Source organism: Dunckerocampus dactyliophorus, chromosome 21 (genome assembly GCF_027744805.1).
Source record: "Dunckerocampus dactyliophorus isolate RoL2022-P2 chromosome 21, RoL_Ddac_1.1, whole genome shotgun sequence".
In the NCBI taxonomy this organism is placed as follows: domain Eukaryota; kingdom Metazoa; phylum Chordata; class Actinopteri; order Syngnathiformes; family Syngnathidae; genus Dunckerocampus; species Dunckerocampus dactyliophorus.
Genome location: NC_072839.1, coordinates 10484041 through 10504108, shown reverse-complemented (window position 1 = coordinate 10504108; position 20068 = coordinate 10484041). Strand labels below are relative to the sequence as shown.

Here is a 20068-nt window from a genome sequence, read left to right as displayed (position 1 = left end):
TGTTAGACATAACTGGTCCGAATTAGAAAGAACAGTTATCAGGCTAATTGTGGCAACTCACTTCAATTAAAGGTGCTGTCCAAACTACACTTTTTTTCAACTAAAGAAACACCACCACCGGCTAGCAGATACCAATAGTGGTTTAAAAGTACAGATTTCTGTCTGTATTTGTCACAATTTGAATTTAAACTTTGTCAAGATATCCACGGCATGTGCACATGTACACCGGAAGTTTCAGAAAAGCGAGCCATCATTGTGTGATTATGGTATACAACAATGATAGCTAATGTTAGTAGTTAAACTTAGCCAAATCGCTATTGTTAGCTGACAATCAGCATGGCTAATGTGGGGCGTGGCTTGCATCTTCAGAGCAGGAAGTGGGCGGAATATAACTAAACTAAAATAGTTTGGAGGGTTAGTGCCCCCATGCAGTACCTAAACATGGGAGACAGCATATTTAATGGCTTTTACTTTTGACTAATTAAGTCTTTTTTTTCTTGTCATCGTACAAAACTTCTCAGAATCAATTTTTCCCCACTTTAGATGATAAAAATGACGGTAACACAGCAGCATAAATGTCACGTTCCACGGGCTCTTTCTGGTTGCCCCCGTCTCCCGTGCCTTTTCTGTGTTTCTGTCCAGATCCTTAGTTCCTGGCTGGAGGCGGAGCTGCTGAACGCACCTGTAATTGAGTGCCTACGCCACTACTTAGGCTGACTACTGACAGCTGGAGAACGCCGGATTATTCCTTCGCTACACCACGTTCCAGCCGTGTGTGTCCCTCAGCCTCGTACTGTTTCCAGTCTCTTGCTAGCGCTCAGCAGACCCTGCCTCCAACCGGCATTATTTGTGTTCTATTTTTTCATGGTGAACCTGTTTTGTCACCATCGCTTTATGTTGTGAATTCTGGAACAGAATAAATTCTGTGCTCACCTACCTGCCTCCAGCCTCTGCATTTGGGGTTCCCAGACCGGCACCTAACCGCACCGTGACAATAAATCCAAAAAGGCCATCGTGGTGCATTTCACGTCAACATGCTTGTTACATACAGTGGTACCTCGGTTAACATCTGCTCCAGTTAGCACGTATTTTGGTTAACAACCAAAAATTTTGCTAAGATTTTGCCTTGGCTTTCGTTTGCCCGATTGTTTAGCCTCCGAAATACCATCCGGTTTGTTTCTTCTTGGATCACGCGCACAAGACGAAATCTCGCCATACGTGCATGTGATTACGCAATGAACTGTGGGCCGCGGGTGCCATTTAAAGACAACAGCATTTGTATCACAGTTGTCCAGAGATATAAGGCGTACCAAACACATGGACCGCACAAAAGAGAAAAGCGATGGACCGTACTGAGACAAGGGTGCAAGACCTCCGAATTTTACCGCCGTCATTTCAGAGGTATGTAAATGTGTCATCGCCTGCACGCACACATGCGTACATTCCGCATAACAGTCTAACAACCTAGTGGCCCATCAAGGGTGACACTGTGTTTCTGTGTGTCTCATTTTACATCCATAACACAGATTTCAGGTTTTTTTTCTTTTTTTTTATATTAAACGGCAAAGTTTATTGGAATGTTGATATTTAGTTTATGTTTTTTTTTTACATTTTTGCAAATTGTGGTTGCAGCAGAATAATGTGTTTATTGTGTCTTATTTTCTTATTTGATGGTTTTGTGGGTTTTTTTCCAACAAAACTGGGTAAAAGTGATGTTAAATGGTCATCTGTCCCTTCATTTGTCATTTGTAATTATTTTTGCATCATTTTCTCTGTGTAAAACTATAATTATTGTCCGTAAAATGTGTCTTATGTTAAGGTTTTTGGGTGTCGGGAAACAGATTAATTTGATTTACATTATTTTCTATGGAAAGATTTGCTTTGGTTAGAGTTCGTTTTGGTTTGAGTCTGACCTTCTGGAACTGGTTAATGACGTTAACCAAGGCAGCACTGTGGCTACATACCAACCATTTCGATGTACACTGTAGGCATGGGCCGGTATGAGATTCTGATGGCAAAAATATCACGGTATTATAAGCTCTAAAATGCATTATTAAACCATCATGTCATTTTTAAAACATATAATAGAACACAATGAAAGTGGAACATCTGTATTTAAAATAAATAACAAAAAATAATTTAACTCTTTCTAAATAAATAATAAATTAATGAAATTTTGTTCTCAATGCCTACTGTGGCCAATGCTGCAACTCAACTCACAACACAATATAAAAAAAAAGCAAATAAATGCAGTGAAGTGGCTCAAGTAGGTCACAACATAAATATATATGTTTTTAATTCATAATGTTACGTTATTGTTGCATCGTGGTGAATGTGCAGGTCACATTTTTGCACAAACCTCAATTTCGGGCCCACGTGACTGTTGGAGCAACTGTTGTTAAATGGTTGTTGCTTGTTGTTCAGTGAAGAGTAAACGGTTTTTACCACAAATCCTCGACTCCTGTCTCGTTCTGAATCACATCTGAGCATCTGGCAAAACCCAACGCTGACATTGCAAGGAAAGCATGAGAGTTGAGTAAGCAGGGAAAGATTCTAGGTACTTGGGGCGCCAACGGCAAAATCTACATCAAGCTTAATGGGGGAATAGAAGAGGCAAGAGTGCTTGTTGCCAAAGATATCAAGGATCTGGATAAATATTAAAGATCACATCACCATGACAACAAGGAAAAAAAGGAGGACACATCAACATTTGACATCACTGTCACGTTGCAAGGGCCTGCAAGACAAGTACTGGAAATAGGAACCCATATATCTACATTCAATGACATTTACCATACAACACAGAAGATAGCAGGATAGTGGAAGTGGAAATCATTTGCTATCCAGACCACAAACGACTGGATTGGAGAATGGTAGACATCTGTACAACAACAAAGGAAAAGGCTTGGAATGGAAAAATGAATGCAATGTGTCCAATTAATTTCAGAAGCAACAGCATTGATGTTTTTGGAGAGCATCTGAACACGCAAGACCGCTTAGCACCTCAGGGGGCACTAGTGAGCAATGCCGCTAGCTTGCTCACATCGGCCATCAGTCGTTAAGCTCGGTTGGAGCTGTCAGTTAAATAAACGCAGAGAACCTTGATGACAGGTCGTCAGTGTCCTCTCACATGAAGTTCACTGCTCTTAATATTGATTAAAGGGTGTTTTTTCAGGCCTAGTTGACTCTAAATTCTTCCCCGGTGAATTAATCTATGTTCTCACCTCGCAGGGACGCTGAGGTGACACGGTCCAGTCGATCACCACCGCCCTCTCTAAAGCAATACTCGCTTGACTGGACCTGTCACAAGCTCTCAGGCACTGTGATTCAAAACAAAAGGACACTTGCCTCAGCCTTTTAATTACATCCCAGAATAATAATCTATATCCTCCAAAACTCTGTGGGCTTTGTTCTCAGCTGGGCTATCATTCTGGTGAGAGCTTGAGTGCTCGTAATTATACATAATGTTCCTTTGAAGGGGCCCTGAAATGTGCCTCGTTTTTTAATTTAAAAAAAAAATCCAAAATAGATTTAAGCGAGACAGACGGGGGATGTGGCGCTACATCATCCGGCAGGGGGTTGGGGGGGTTGCTGCGATGTCGCCACGGGGGCCTCACCGGGCTGATTTATGCCACACTAGCGGCTGCCCTAATGCTAATATACTACAGGTAATTGAAAAGAAAATTGAATTAGGTCAACAGAAGCGGTCAGACATGCACAAAAAAAAACGGCTTCACGAGAGCATCACTCCACTGTGGCTGCCATTAGCTATCCTGCTGCCAAGTCAAATATCAAGCCACCATATAATTGTTGCCATTTTTCATTTGGACTTAAATGTGTAGCTCCAACTAGGATGACATTTAATTTTTTAATATAGTAATGCCCCGCCGCTTTGCACTTCAAATGTTGTGGTTTCAGTCTGTCACGGTTATTCAAATATATATTAATTAATAAGTCATTGCTGTTTCGTGGTTGATTACAGCCTATTATTGGTCACAAAAATATGCAAATTTATCATATTTTGGAAGATGTATTTTCGAAGCTGCTGAGAATATGTCGTATCCTACACTGGTCACTAGGTGTCAGTAATGTTATTGTCATGATCAGTGAGACACACAAGCACCAGACTTGATTGCCAGAAACACAACAGGCTTTTTTTGCATGTTGAATTATTTGTGGCTGTAATCTACAGCAAGCACGAGCCTTATTAATGTCTTAAATGGCTTATTTTTGGTTGTTATTTCTACTATTTTCGGTAATACCAGTGTAAAGGTGACTATAGGGCTGTTATTTCATGTCTAGAGGGCTCTAATAATATTAAAAACCGTATTTAGAAGGTCGTAAACAGATTTTTTTATGCTCTATGAAAGTATTCTATTTATAAATAAGGACTTTATGGAAATTCACTTTACACGGCCGGGTCTGCAACCAATTAACCTTGATAAATGAGGGATATTTAGAGTTGTGTGAGAAATTTCCAGTCAATCCGACTTATTGGGTTTAATAACAGCACGGTTGTGTGGTTGTCTGATACATAATAACAGAGACCACACAGCTGGAGTGAATGTTTTGACAAAATTTCACCCTTTTCGTCGCAGCAGTTCACGAGTAGAAGCGTTAAATTTAGACCAGGGGTGTCCAAACTTTGCCATCGAGGGCCGCAAAATGAAAAATGAAAGGATGCGAGGCCTCTTTTATATGACCTTACTTTACTTATCTTGTTTTGCTTGTTTTTCCTTCTTTCTTTCTTTTTTTTTTTTTTTACAAATATTTAAATTTCTTGTCGTACATTTTTTCTTGTAATATTTTTTCTTATTATCATAACATCATAACTTTTACCCAAAGTAATTTTTCTAAAATTGCAATTCTTTGTTTTGTTTATTTCTCATAATGTTAAAATATTAAATTACTATTAAAATGAAACTAATATTCAAATCTATTCCACTTTTTTAATTCCATATTTTAGCCTTTAATATTGCAACCTTATGCTATTTTTTCTCTTAATACTATTATGACTTTATTGTTTTAATATTTTGTCTTTGTTCTCATAAAATTGCTGCTTTTTTCAATTTGTTTTCTGTTCAATTGTATTTTTCAGAATGTGCCGACAGCCTCAAGCCACAAATGGCCCCGAGGCCGCACTTCAGACACCCCTAGTTTAGACAAATGCATACATACAATCAGATTCTGAACAATAACATTAATTTCTGTACGGTACAGCATAATACTAATTACTGGAGTCACCTGTTTGAACCTTTTCCAGTAACAAAAAGGTGCAAAAATAAAGCTCACCCTTGAAACTACAGTATGTCAGGTAAACTCTCAAGAGAGCCACTAGAAGTACATTGAAAGTGTGTATTTTCATGATACTGATTAGATGTATGAAATAAACAATCCAATGTAAAGAGTGTAGCATGCCTGCGGGCAGACAGGAAGAGAAACAAGCCATTATTCACTCAGAGCGTCGCTAATGACACGCAATGCAATTAGCAGATAGCGGAATGAATTCATTTGGATTCACCGTGACACCTCTGCAGCTCCTGAAGCGCGTTGTTTATTTAGCTATTTATTTATTTATTTAGTCATAATCTCTGGCTTTTGGCAAGTCCAGAGTGCATTCCACTTGTTTTGACATTCAATTACGGCTCTTGTCGCAATTAATCGCTGGAAAATGTCAAAGATTTTGATTAGAAAATTGCGCATTCATGCCGCGCCTCGCGTGTGCCACTTATTAGCGGCTATAGATAGCATGTGAGCTGACGTTCATTAAATTTATTTGAATACTCGTCTTTTACTTTTGTGATTTTGTGAAGTGGTATGGTTTGTTAGTTTCGGACTCGCTTAACAAGTTCCATTAAAGAACATCACTTAGGTCCATTTCAACAGGCCTGAAAAGGAATAGCAATGCACTGATAATTCATTTACATATGCTTTGTTTGCTTAAATTTTGTCATTTAAAGTTTGTTAACTTTCTATGTTTAGAGAGCAAATAAAAAAATAAAAATAATACTTTTTAAAAAATTTTTAAGAATTAAAAAGATAAAATAAAATGAAATAAGCCAACATGAGAAAAAATATAATTAAAAAAAATTACAGAATGTAATAAAATTAAATAAAATAGGATTATTTTGAATTCCTGATACATTTAAATAAATGATAAATGATGATGACAAAAATGACCAAAAAGTTACCAAATGTGGCCTAGTAGTTAGCATGTTGACCACACAGTCAGGAGATCAGGAAGACCTGGGTTTGAATCTGCGTTTGGGCAACTCTCTGTGGAGTTTGCATGTTATTCATGTTATGAATGTGAGTGTGAATGGTTGTTGTTTGTCTATAAATGCCCTGCGATTGGCCAGGGTGTACTCTCACCCAAAGCCAGCTGGGATAGGCTCGAGCATACCCCCGTGACCCTAGTGAGGATAAGCAGCATAGAAAATCCAATCATCACACTAGCAAAAGTCCACAGGTGGGATGGATATGCAAATGAGCACCTTTTTGATGTGAAGGTGAAAATGGCGAGACGTCTCTGTGGATCACCACATGGGAGTGATGTCAGAGAAGAGAGAGCAGGAATTAAAACTTCCAAATGAACACATCCACAAGATGGCTTGATGCCTTCCTTTTCCATCCTTCCTTGTATTTCACACTTGCGTTCCTTTTTTGCGTTTTCTTCTTTCTTTTCCTTGCTTTCTTTCTTCATTCCTTCCTTGAATCTCTTCCTTTGCCATCCTTTCTCCAATCTTGCTATCCTGTTGACTTGATTCATTTCTTTGCATCCTTCCTTGTCTTTTACACTTTTACGCTCCTTTTTTGCGTTTTCTTCTTTCTCTTCCTTGCTTAATCTCTTTCTTTCCTTCCTATGTCATCGTTTCTCCAACCTTGCTTTCCGTTTCTCGTCCTTCCTTTCATCATCTTTCTTGCTCTTTCACATTTAGTCCTTCCAACCATCCATAGAAAATGGATGGATGGAGTTACCAAATATGGTTCCCTGTTCCCATAAAAGGCCAACCAAAGCTATTTTGTGTTCATTGTGTGTTCTTCTTCACTGCCTGTTCTGCCTTCAACAAGCACTTTGTAAAGTCAAATGTGGTATTGCACACCTGCTGCTCGCACGCAAACAATTGAGAGAATATTTGACAAAGCTGAAAAACCCCAGATGAGAACATGAAGTTTACGCTGCAGCATTTTGGATTATTAGCGGGCTGCTCAGCCGCCGCCGGCGTATAAAAATGAAGGGAAATGAAAGTGTAATATGGCTCGCTTTGTTCCATTCACACCACTTCTGCGTCACACGTTTAATATGAGATGTTCTCAAGGCAGCTGGGTCGCACTCATTTCTCCCCCCCTCCCCGCGCAATCATGCTGATTGCTAGTGAGTGAGGGGTTCCCAAAATGTGGGTAGGGATCCAACATGGGCTTCCGATTCCTCACACAGTAAAATCCTGTAAGCCATTTCATTGATAAACATAATTAATATTTTTTGTGCGGTAAATTAAAAAGATAATAATAATAATATGGAAATACATGATGTATTTTAGTATTCTTATCAATTAAAAAAAATAAAAACTTACCATTTGAAATTGTTAACTTACACTAAAGTCACAAAAAACACATCAAACACACATATTACCTCTTGGTAATACTTCAGTACTCCTAAAAGGCATAAAAAAAAAGAATAAAATAAGTAAATAATAAATCTGTAATTTATTATTTTATTATTTTATACATTAGCCATGAATTAAAAAAAATAAGTTCAATATAATTATTTCTGATTATATTTCACATTATGTATTTAATGATTAATGGACAATTTCATTATTTATTTTCCTTTTTAATTATTAAGTACTGTTTTCAGTTTAATTTGCATAAAATTTATGGCTTTTTTTTTGCAGATTTTATTTTTAGAAAACATGATAGAAGGGAAATGAATAAAACATAAATAAATTTAAAAAAATAATGACTATACCCACAATAGGAGTGCACTGTCTCTTTAAGGAAGGGCACATTTTGTCCAAGAACTTCAGTTATCATTGTAAGCAGAATGCCATGACGGTATTAAAAAATATTATAACTACAATAAATAATCAAACAATATGTGTGTCTTTGAATATCCAGAAACGTATTATATATAAAATAATTATTTATCATTATTATTAAAATATTTATAGTATACAGTATATTATTGTTATAACCTTTTAAATATCAATATATTGGCAGCATCTTATCAGCAACATTGCCATGGTATCATTACTACTCCTTTTATCCTTTGTGCTTTGTGTTGAGTGTGATGAGCGTGGACACATTTAAGTCAGGTGGGGTAACAGTAGAAGGAGAAGAAGAAGAAGAAGAGGCCAAAGTGATGCACGGGGAGGGGCCAGCGTATGGATAAATAAGTCAACTTTACTTACCTGACAGCCAAATATATTCTTCCGTGCTGCTTCCCGGTCCCAGCCTGGGCTGGATGACGCTAACACATCCGAGCGTGGAAGCTCCTCTGGAGGGAGTTCAACTCCACAGCGCTGTCGGTATGGATGTCTCATGCACGTCCCCCCGCTGCAATCAGACAGATATGCAAATGAGGCTGTAATGTATGCGTGGAAAAGCAAAGTTAGCCATCAATTCAAGACTCCTCTGCTCCCTGAGCCCATTTCCCAGACATGACTAATGGATCTCTGATCATAGCCCATCACTGCCTCAACGGGCAGCGGGCCAGGGGAGGGTTTCGGAATACGGAGAACATTCCATAACTTTTACATCAAAAAAGACGCCTGAGAAGAAGTTGTCGGGCTTTATTGGTCGTGATTTGGCCGATGCTAATCACACGCCGAGTGAACATGAGCGGGTTTAAGAAGTTCAAGGAGGGTTCTTAAATCTGAGGGAATTATTGACAAGGAGACATCTAGGTGTTTTTTGAGTGGACGGGGAGGGGAGCCTCCAAACCAAAAAGGAGTTCGACGTCATTGCTTTCCTGCTGTTATACACTCGTAATTAATAACGTGCCTTGATGGAGAAGGACCCGGGTGGAGAAAAAAAGGGAGCACAAATGTTTTGAAGTAATGAATAGGTATCCAATCATCACACTAGTAAAAGTCCATAGGTGGGATGGATATGCAAATGAGCACCTTTTTGATGTGAAGGTGAAAATGGCGGGACGTCTCCGTGGATCACCACACAGGAGTGATGTCAGAGAAGAGAAAGCAGGAATTAGACTTTCAAATGCACACATCCACAGGATGCATGCGCTTGTATGTGCAACCTAAAATGACTTTCATCCATCCAGCACACATCGACAGGATACTCTACCTTCCTGTATGTGCAACCTAACTTGACTACATGTACATGACAACATACCTTTTTTGCTAACTCCCCATTTTCGATCCTCCATCCTAATTCCTTCCTTTTTTTTGTTGCTTTGACACTCATCATCTTTTGATTTCTTTTCTTTCCTTCATTTCTTCCTTGCCTCCATCTTTCCCTCCGAGTCGCATAATCTCTTTCTTCCTATCCGTCCTCGTTGACTTCCTTATTTGACTTGATGCCTTCCTTTTCATCCTTACTTGTCTTTTACACTCTTGCGTTCCTTTTTTGAGTTTTCATCTTTCATTTCCTTGCTTTCTTTCTTCATTCCTTCCCTTAATCTCTTTCTTTCCTTCCTTAGTCATCCTTTCCCCAATCTTGCTTTCCTGTTGATTTGATTCCTTTCTTTCCATCACTACTTGTCTTTTACACTTTTACGTTCCTTTTTTGGGTTTTCTTCTTTCTCTTCCTTGGTTAATCTCTTCCTTTCCTTCCTTTGTCATCCTCTCGCCAACCTTGCTTTCCTATTGACTTGATTTCTTTCTTTCCTTTCATCTTTCTTCCTCTTTCACGTTTACTCCTTCCAACCATCTTCCAGTGACTTGATCCTTTCACACTTTCCTTTCTGTCATGTTCTTGCTACGTTTCCTCTTTCTTTTGAAAGTTGTCCAGGTTTTCATGCTGTAGAACACGGAGCAGGGCCTTGAGGGCTAACACGCGTGATGGTTCCTTTCTCCGTCCAAACGTGTTGTGTTAGTGTCGCTGGTGTGTTCCCATTGATCAAAGCTGACAGCTACACATGTTGGATAAAGAGACACATGGCCATGATGTATTTGCCTTGCATTATTTATGGCGAGAGGCCGCATTCCCCCGAGGTAATACGTCTCCTGATACATTACAGCCCCTCGCCGGGGCGCGACACTTCCATAATGCCGCCGCCATTAGCTCTTATGTAACATTTATGTTTTCGCCGCCTGGAATCTTTTTGTTTGCCGACACAGGCAATAATAACACAGCAAAGAAAGTACGTGTGCAGCAGCATTGTTGTTATATCCAGGTTTTGGCAATGAAGCTGCCCTTTAAAGGATCCCTGACATGATTTTGTAATTATGTTCTACATTGTTCGATTCGTTGAAAGCAAACGGTAAATTTGCAAAAATTATATTTATAATTCATGGCGCCAGCCATGACGGAATAGCTCGCAGCTCAGTGTCATTTCTGGAAGTGACGTACTGGGGGTGGTATCATCAGCTCCACAAACATAGCGGTGTACGAGACTGAGGATGTTTACAGTGATTGTAGTGAAGATTTGTGTCAATAGTTTTCGAGGAGGAATAAACATCTGAAGAAGAAATCAAGAACTTACAGAACATGGATTTAAGCTTTAAGAGATGGAGATTGGTCGCCTTCCAAACACAGAATGGTAAGTGTAAATTAATCTGGAGATACTTACTTGTTTTAAATCGGCTTCTTAAGTTTTTTGTATAGCCTGTTTGAATGTATATGTGGCCGTATGTCGAGGATAAATGTTTACCACGATCTCCACCGCCGCCCACTGTTAACATATCACTGTCAAAAGATGTTTATATAACATGTATAATGCTTTGCAGCCCTTTCGCTATCATGGAAAAGTGTTTAGAGGACATTATGTAAACAAGACATGATTTACTCTCTTGTGCCAACTTTGACATAGTGGTCGTTCTTCATTGTCTTGTTTTTTTCCTGTGTACCGGCGGAACAGCAACATTTTTCAAAACGCGTTCATACTGTACCTTCAAGCCAAACACTTCCTGTAAAGGTGTTCCTTCGAAGCAGTCGTCAGTGAAATGATCACTGCAAAGATCAGAACTCAAGGTGGGCGTCAGTCTGTCTCTCAATATCTGCACTTGCTTCGTCCATTGTTGTTCAGCCTTCGTGTTTTGGAAAAGAAAGCAAACTTAGAGGATCACCGAGATACTGTGAACATCCAGCAGCAACACATCATGTTGGCATGACTACTATTTTGATAAAAATATACTGAACGAAGTCAACAAACTACCTTACTCTGCTTTCACTGAGTGGTATTATCCTCATTATGTCACTTCCGGAAATGATGCGGAGCTGCGAGCTAGTTCATCATGACTGGTGCTATCAACTATAAATGTAATTTTTGCGAATTTAACGTTGGCTTTCAACAAATCAAACAATGTAGAACATAATTACAAACAATATATAACATATTTGAGCAAAGTGGATAAATCATGTCAGGGACCCTTTAAGAACAAAGGCAACTCTCTAATTAATAACACCCCAGCTTTGATGAACAAGCAGCCTTTTTACACCTTTTACTACAAACAACAACAGGCGCAATGTGTTCGCTGCTATCACGCCAGCCGAGGAAATAATGAGTGTGATTGCTGCGTGTGAAAAGGACTGTAATCTGATCTCACCCTGATTAGGACCTAAGGAAACAAACGAACCTTTTTAGGCCAGTTTAGTGCCAACGGAGGGACGTCCTCATGCATACTAAAAACTCTTGCAACAGTTAGAAAATGATTATATTTGATCAAATTGTATGCAACATACCAGGGGTGACCAAATATTTCCACCGAGGGCCAAGGATGCAACTTTGCCACTTTGATATTTTCTAAAGCAAGACATGTATGCAAAGAAGTTATACATATTTCAAGAACAAACTGCACCTTAGCTCTGTGATATAGGTGAAAAAGGATGTTATAAATATGAACTTCGGTCTTTGCTCCTTTTTTTCCCCATTTTTGACATTGTTGATTTTTTTTTTAATTTTCCAAAAATGTCAACTTTCTTCTCAAATAATCTTTTTGGAATATTATGACTTTTTTCTGATAATACTTTGACTTTATTCCCATAATAGTAACTTTTTTCCCCCGACCTAATTCTCCAAAAATGACAAATTAATTTTGTTTCACGTTACAACTTTTAAAAAATCATGTATTTTTTCTTTAATATTTAAACTCTATACTACTAAAATGATATACTGTATTTCCTCATAGTACGAGTTTATTCTCATAAAATTGCAACTTTTTTTCTCGTTAGAAGACGACTTTTTGGTCTTAATATTTTGACTTTCATTCGCATAACATTTGTTTTATTAGTTTCTCATACTATTACGACTTAAAAAAAATTACGTCTGTCTTCAATATTTCAACTATTCACGACTAAAATTAAGCTATTTTTCTTCATAATATTACAGCGTTATTCTTCTAAAATTACAACTTTTTCTTGTTCCACTACAACTTTTTTTTACACTGCTGATTTTTCCAATTGTTGTTATTGGATTTTTTTGTTTGTTTTTATGTTAAATTATATTTTTCAAATGGCTCCCGGGATGCACCTTGGACACCACTGCAAATACAATTAATACAGTTAAAGTGCACCTTTAAGAGTGGCCTTTTATTGTGGCCAGCCTAAGGCACACCTGTGCAATAATGAGCATCTTGATATGTCACACCTGTGAGGTGGATGAAGTATGAATTATGGACGCTTACTAACACAGATTTAAACAGATTTGAGAGAGCTGAGCCTTTTGCGAACATAAAAACTTTTAGATCTTTGGGTTCAGCTCATGAAAAATGGGAGCAAAAACAAGAGTGTTTATATGTTTGTTGGGAAATGTAGTTATATTTATTTTGTTGAGTTTAAAAGTAGTAAAAACATTATACATTTTTAAAATTAATTATTGTAAAAGTGCAATTTTTCATTTTTTTTCTTTCGAGTAAAAAACTACAGTACACCAGAATCATAGTGACACAAAATAGTTGGCAGTACTCAATCTATTTAATTTAATATTTTTTAATAAAAAAATTAAAGATAGATAAAATATATATTTTTAAAATGCATTATATAAATAATAATATATAATAAATAACAGCACATAAATAATAATAAATAATTAAACAATACATTATTTAAAAACGTATTCACTCATTTATTTTATATTAATTCACAAAAAAACAAAAAATAAAAGTGGCCTTCTGGCCACATAATAAATCAGGTTATATGACTCAGGTTATTATAATTTATTATTTTATCATTTGCACAGAATGTTTCTTCACCTGCCGGCCAAAGTTAAATTTTAATTAAAATGCAGCATTAAAGGATTTAAGGAGCCTCTATTCAGTTTGCATGGACACAGCGGACAATAGCTGATGCAATAGATGCCTCTAGCACTTTTAAGTACGAGAGTTTTGTTTTAGGAGTTCAAGAATTGATCCATTAATCCAAGTTTTCCAGCAGCAGATCCTGAACTAAGCCACTCTCATAAATAACTCATAAATAATTAATCATCTCATGAGGAGAAGTCATGTCCATCGCAGGGTAATACATTTTGCTTTTCTTTTTCATTTGGAAAAAGTACGCTTCAATTATGATAATCCAGGTATTTATTTATTTATTTATTTATTTTTTGCATAGAGGTGTAATTAAAGCCCAGCAAACAACACCTGTTCTTCCACGCGTCCATGAAGAGGTGGGAGAAGGACGATGAAGCTTTTCTTGACTGATTTCCCTCATGAGTCATGCTTGCAGCTCATCTGGAAACAAGAAAACAAGTGCAAACAAGCGACCAGCTCTCTGAAAACAAGCCCAACAGACAACCCACCACATTGTGAAGAGAGGCCGCTTGTTAATAACATAAGTGAAGTAGGATTCCTTATTTATAAATTGAATATTTTTGTAGTTAGAGCACAGAAAACCTATTTACAACCTTCTAAATAGGTTTTTTAACATTATCAGAGCCCTCTAAACATGAAATAACACCCCATACTCACCTTTACAATCGTATTACCCTAGACATAATGGGAGAAAATAGAGCCCAAAAAAATGCAACTCACGACTCACGAGATTTTGCAACGACTTTACAAAAAAGCCCAACAGTAAAATAAATGTAAAATACTTTTTTTTTTTTAATAATCACCCTTATTACCAAGAAAACCCAAACAAACATAAAATACCATGTAGTTACTTACAAATATAGTCTTTTTTTTTAAATCATTGCTGTTTTCTGAAAGTGGGGGCCCCTGATATACAGTAGTGGATCCTTTTAATGATGGAAATTTTAGCTCTTTCTTAGAGAACCGGTTCTTTTGGCTCAGCTCCCAAGTGGCTCCTCAATTTTTTTTGTTGTCTTAGTGTGGACGTAAGACGCCGCCACACATCTTGACCAATGAGATTCGCCTTTTAAGAGAAAAAAAGACGAGGAAAAAAAACTAACCGGCTCCCAAATGGCTCCCAACCACGCGAGCCGGCTCTGAGAGCCGATTCGTTCGCGACCGACACATCACTAGATTTTTCACTCGGACTTTTGCTGTGGGGGTCCGTAAAAACAGCAGTTGGTCTTAAAAGAGGGTCATAGAAGAGTAGCTTCCAACAACACCAACTTAAAAGCACAAAATGAATACAGACTCACCGCAGGTACGAGTTTGGAATTTGTTTTCCAGAGAGAAGACGATGACATCGTTGTCTGACGTGTGGTTGAGGTGACTGACAGTATGCTAGCATGAATTAACTTGACAACCAAATACGAAAACTACAGCACTCGACACAGATTCAACAACGCATTGCTCACCTTTATACATTAACACACAGCATCAGATTTGGGGACAACGATAAGGTTAAAGAAGAATGGGGAAAAATATAGGTCTATTTGTGACAGCCCCGGAGAAACACATAACTTTCTATGTCTCATAGCACACGTGTGGTGCGTTCAAGGACACCGAACAAAATGGGAATAAATCCATGCCAAACATAATGAAACGATGGACTTTCTAACAATATGTAATTTTCCAATAAACCTGTAAAATAATAGCCGTCATTTACATTTTAAAAAGTTATTTACAAAGCTATTTTTTTAATCATTTTGATCATTGCTTCTGAAAGTTTTCCACCGCCTGGTTCGCCCCAGCCACACCGGGGACCTCTGATATTGAGGGTTTTTGAATTTGACATTATGCATGACTGTACAAGTCGTCCCTCCCTCGCCACGAATTTTGCGGAAAATATGCACATTGAAGCAAATGTTACATATTCTTTGCCAAAATTAAGCATTTTCAAGCACAGAAATGGCTAAATGAACTAAAATACTAAGTGTGTCATTCAGAAAACACCTTCAAAGACGTTGTGAGTGATATGTAGTAGTCTACACTGGTCAATAATGTTTACTGACACACAGTCGATCGTGGGAATAACAGGCTTTTATTGCAGGCTTGAATTACCTCACAACAGAAACTGGAACAACCTTGTGCAGGCCCTGCTCCTGAGTTCTCAGGTGAACTCGTCACAAGTCTGGTGTACTGAGACATTACGTCATGCTGAGCTTTCCGTATAATAGTGTCCTGATGGGGAGCAAATCATGCTGTCTCTCAGTCAGTCATCTCCTATCATTTAGCGTTCAGGACCGATTGTTCTCTCCTGTAGAGGAAGCTGGTGTGCAGGTAGACGGTCTTGTGTGGCGTCAGTGGCAAATGTAACAGGCGGGTGTCGTGTTTATCACACGCTCATTTTATTGTATTAAATCCCCGCGTATGATCCCCGCGGATGTTCCTGTTTAGCCAACAGCTGCCGCCTTATTGTCCTGGCATTTCCGGGGGAATGAGTTATTATTCCGACATGTTGATTTAGACTTATTGTCTCATCTGGTATTATTAAAAATCTGTCTCCAGCCGCTGTGAGTGAGCACGTCAGCAAGGTGGAATATCCATATGGATGTGTGCGGCGAGGAGCGTTGACAATCTGTTTGCTTCCCGCACAGTAACTCCTGTCTCGTCAAGGCTTCCACAAGCTGCGAGGAGAGAGAAACTTCCTCCAGACTACCTTCTCATCTTCTCGCCTGCAGTTGATTTATTGAGAACCAGGCAGGAGGCAAATTGAGCAAGTGAGAGAAAGGTCAGGGGCAATATTTGACTAATGTGTAGTTTCTCTAAAGGCTTGCTGTCTTGTTGATTAATTGTCTTCAGCATGTACACACACACTAGATGCATACTGTGTGTCTACAAGGCATTAAAGTTGTCATACGCTTCAACACTGCAAGTCCTGTTTGAGGCCTCCAACGAGTCCCTACACAAGTCTTTAAACACACCGCTTAATCAATCAATTCATCAATCAGAGGTTGGACTAAGGCCTTTTGGCTGTCCCATTAAAAACACTTGCTGGACAATTGTTTCAGAATCAGAATCGGCTTTATTGGCCAATTATGCTTCCACAAACAAGGAATTTGTATGCAGACTCCTCACCGTTGGATGAGCCTGATGACTGTTGTGTCGTCTGCAAACTTCAGGAGCTTCACAGAAGGGTCCTCAGAGGTGCAATCAGTAGTATAAAGGGAGAAGAGCAGTGGAGAGAGTACACATCCTTGGGGGGCGCCAGACTCACCTGCTGGCTCCTGTCAGTCAGGAAGTTGGTGATCCACTGACAGGTGGAGGCTGGCACAGTGATCTGGGAGCGCTTCTGGTGCTTCCGACTTCACATTTTCGAGTGGAAATCTCAAAGTGCTGCTGTTTATGTGCCACCAAAGACCACCACGCCAAAAAAAAAGTAAAATTTCAAGGAAAGTCATTGAGTTAAGAGAAAAAAAATCATCACATTGTAAACATTTTAATTTGAGGGTTTTCTTTCTGAAAGAAAAATTGATTTATTCTCATTTAAAAACTGCATTTTGTGTTCAGTTGTGTTTGTCATTGACTAATATTTACATTTCTTTGATCATCAAGTGTGACAAAAATGCAAAAAAATAAGAAATCAGGAAGGCGGCAAACACTTTTTCACACCATTAGTCTTGCATACTGACTTTTTCTCGTGATATAATGTCTTTATCCTCGTAAAATTTAATAACTTAACTTAATTCTTCTTAAATTATCACTTTTTTCTCATATGTTTATTGCAACTTCTTTTTGCAATAATATTACCACTTTATTAAAATTATCCGTGTCGTATTTTATTCTTGGTGAAGTTCAACTTTTTCTTATGTTATTTTTTGTAAAATTGCAACTTTATTCTTGTAAGGTTTCATCTCTAGTCGAAACTATTTTTGGCTCCTAAAATTACGACACCTTTCTCGTAATAGTAACACATTATTTGTACAACTACAACTTCATCCTTGCAATGTTTCCTTGTCAGAACGGCGCTAATACTCCTAGCGCTCATGCATCTCTCTTCCAAAGTTTGACTGATATTGTCTTGGACTGCTGAGCTTGTCAGGCTGTCACTCCCGTCACACAGAAGAACGTCGCCATTAGCATTCTTGTTTTTGATCCAGAAATATAACAGGAGGCAGACATAGATTGACTGCTAAAGCGTGGAGAGTCTTTGTGGCTTGGCTCTATTAATCACGCCGCTGCTAAAGCGCATTACAGTTTGCCGATGTGACAAACGACTGAAAGTGCATTCTTCTCCATCGCGGAGTGGATACATCAAGTTTAGCATTTAAACTGCGGTCAGGCTATCCAACATAACAAGGTGCTGTGAAGGAAGCAAAACAACAGCAGCTCTTATGATACTTTTAACCTTTGCAGGACGCACATAGGCAAGATCATGAGGTGACCTGTCATTCCAGCAGTGCATCATGGGATGTAGATTACCAGAGTTGGGTAATTGCTCCAGCAACCACATCGGGGCAGAGTCCCAGCGGCTGGAGCCACACTGATTGAGGAGCAAGTGAGGACAGGCTTGCTCCGATAAGAAAAGGCCAGGGAGACGACGTGTTTGTGCTTTAACGAGCATAAAGGGTGTGGTATCACGGCGGTTTGGGAGGCTTCCGCCACCTCGCGATGAACTCTGCCACCGCTGCGTCCGCATGTAATGACGGCTCGTGCACCGCCAGCGACTCCAGGCCACACAGGCGGCGTGGCATTATAATGAACTTCCTGCACCCACTCAGGTGGACACCATCTTGACTGCACTCTTTATATCTCTCAGCCAGCATTTGCAACCCCCCCCCTTTAGGGCCTTGGCGCAGAGTAATTAGTTTAGACTTCAACTCGATTCTCTTTTATTTTATATCTGAATAGTAATTGCTGGCTCAGGGCACTTTTCACACCAAAGCGCAACCACAGCATAGTCCATACACAGTCTGGGTCACACTTAACATTCTGAGTAGCGGGTAGCATGTTAAAAAAGATGAGTGGACACTCTTACAGCTGATTTTCTAAATGGGGTTTGGAGTTTCCTTCCAGGGTCATGTGACTCCACTCAAGGTAAGGTCATTTCTAAAGGGACGCTTTCTTTCTCGTTTTCACTTCCCTTGGGTGGAATATCCACGTGTCCTGACACTTTTGTCCATTTGGTTTCTTCAGGGCAGTGCTTCTCCAATAGTGGGGCGGGCTCTGTGGGCTCTGCAGACCTGCCAACATGTACAAATTCATTGTACTCAACATGCAATTTGACTCTTGAATACACTTGTTGCATTTTCCTGGTTTTAAGTTTCAAGTTCAGTCTGTACAGTACAGATAAATAAATAGATATCATCACTTTCCCAATTGTATTTCAGATGGGGGTGGGGGGCCTGAAAACATTTCTGTCCCCTGGGGTGGGGGGCATGACAGAAAATAATTGAGAACCACTGCTTTTGGGTCATGTGACATTTTTATGAGCGGTGGTGGGCGCATTTTGGAACATTTTGTCTTCCTGCAGGTGGAGGTGCTCCTTTTTAAATTTAATTTAATTTAATTTAATTTAATTTAATTTAATTTAATTTAATTTAATTTAATTTAATTTAATTTTTATTTATTTAATTTGGGGAGGTTTTTTTGCAAACTTTGTCAGTTTTGACATTTTATTTGATTGTATTTGTCTGTTTTCCCAATTATGACAATAACAGCTGTTCGCTTTAATGTGACAAAATATCCCCCTCCTCCCTCTTTTGGCTCGCCCCTGGGAAAAAGGCATTATTAGACATTAAAAGAAAAAATCTATATATTCTATTTAATTTTTATTTAATTTATTGTCTCAGGGTAAATGATGAGCTTGTTTTGACATGTCTGTTACTTCAAGCTTGTGAAGGGGGGGGGCAAATTTTTTCCCATTTGCATTTCCGACAAGTGCTCCCCGTCACATTTGTCCATTAGTGCCATTTAGGGTCATGTGACTCCAACGAGGCTCCACAATGAGGCCATTTGTATGTTTCTCCCGCCGAGAGACGAAGGAACATTTTCTCCCATTTTCACTTCCTGTCATCGTCACAGGCACGTGTCCCAATACTTGTGTCCCAAGATCACGTGACTCCTCCGAATGTCCATGATGAGATTGTTTTTATATGTCTCCTGCTGACATTTCCACCAATACCTGTGTTCCATTCAGTGTCTCAGGGTCATGTGACTCCAATGAAAGCCAATGATGAGGTCATTTTTACAAGTCTCTTGCTTACAGCTTGTGAGGAAGGCACATTTTCCTCCATTTTTATTTCCCGTGGCCTGATGTGCTCCAATGCTTGTATCCGTAGATTGAGTCATGTGACAAAGAGAGTGAATGGTGAGGTCACATGATCGAGGACTCTTATGTATGACCCACAACTGGTGCCATGTGCCACGCAGCTCTAATCACACATGACAACTGCGCACGCCGAGCGTGTTTTTGCTTTATCGGGACTGTGCTCCTCGCTGCTAACACACCTCCCCCTGACTCCCAGATTAAACATGAGCTCTGTCACGCAGACTAGTGCCTGGGCCCGCAGCAGGGGGAGTCCTAATGACTGCAATAAAAAACAAATGCAAATCATCACCTTGTGGGTTTGCCTCTCGCGCTAAGAGTCTGTCGCTCA

At 39.1% G+C, this 20068-nt stretch overlaps 1 protein-coding gene across 1 annotated transcript in view; it reads right to left on the bottom strand.

Moving 5' to 3' along the window:
* Positions 1–15002, bottom strand: part of cdh19 (cadherin 19, type 2) — a 73242-nt gene extending 58240 nt beyond the window's left edge. Inside the window, exons 1-4 of the mRNA XM_054766037.1 lie at positions 14885–15002; positions 13761–14799; positions 11073–11210; positions 8412–8556 (exon numbers count right to left, since the gene is read on the bottom strand). The gene's annotated coding sequence lies outside the window, so the exon portion shown is untranslated. The remainder of the gene's footprint in view (positions 1–8411; positions 8557–11072; positions 11211–13760; positions 14800–14884) is intronic.
* Positions 15003–20068: the final 5066 nt, after the last annotated feature.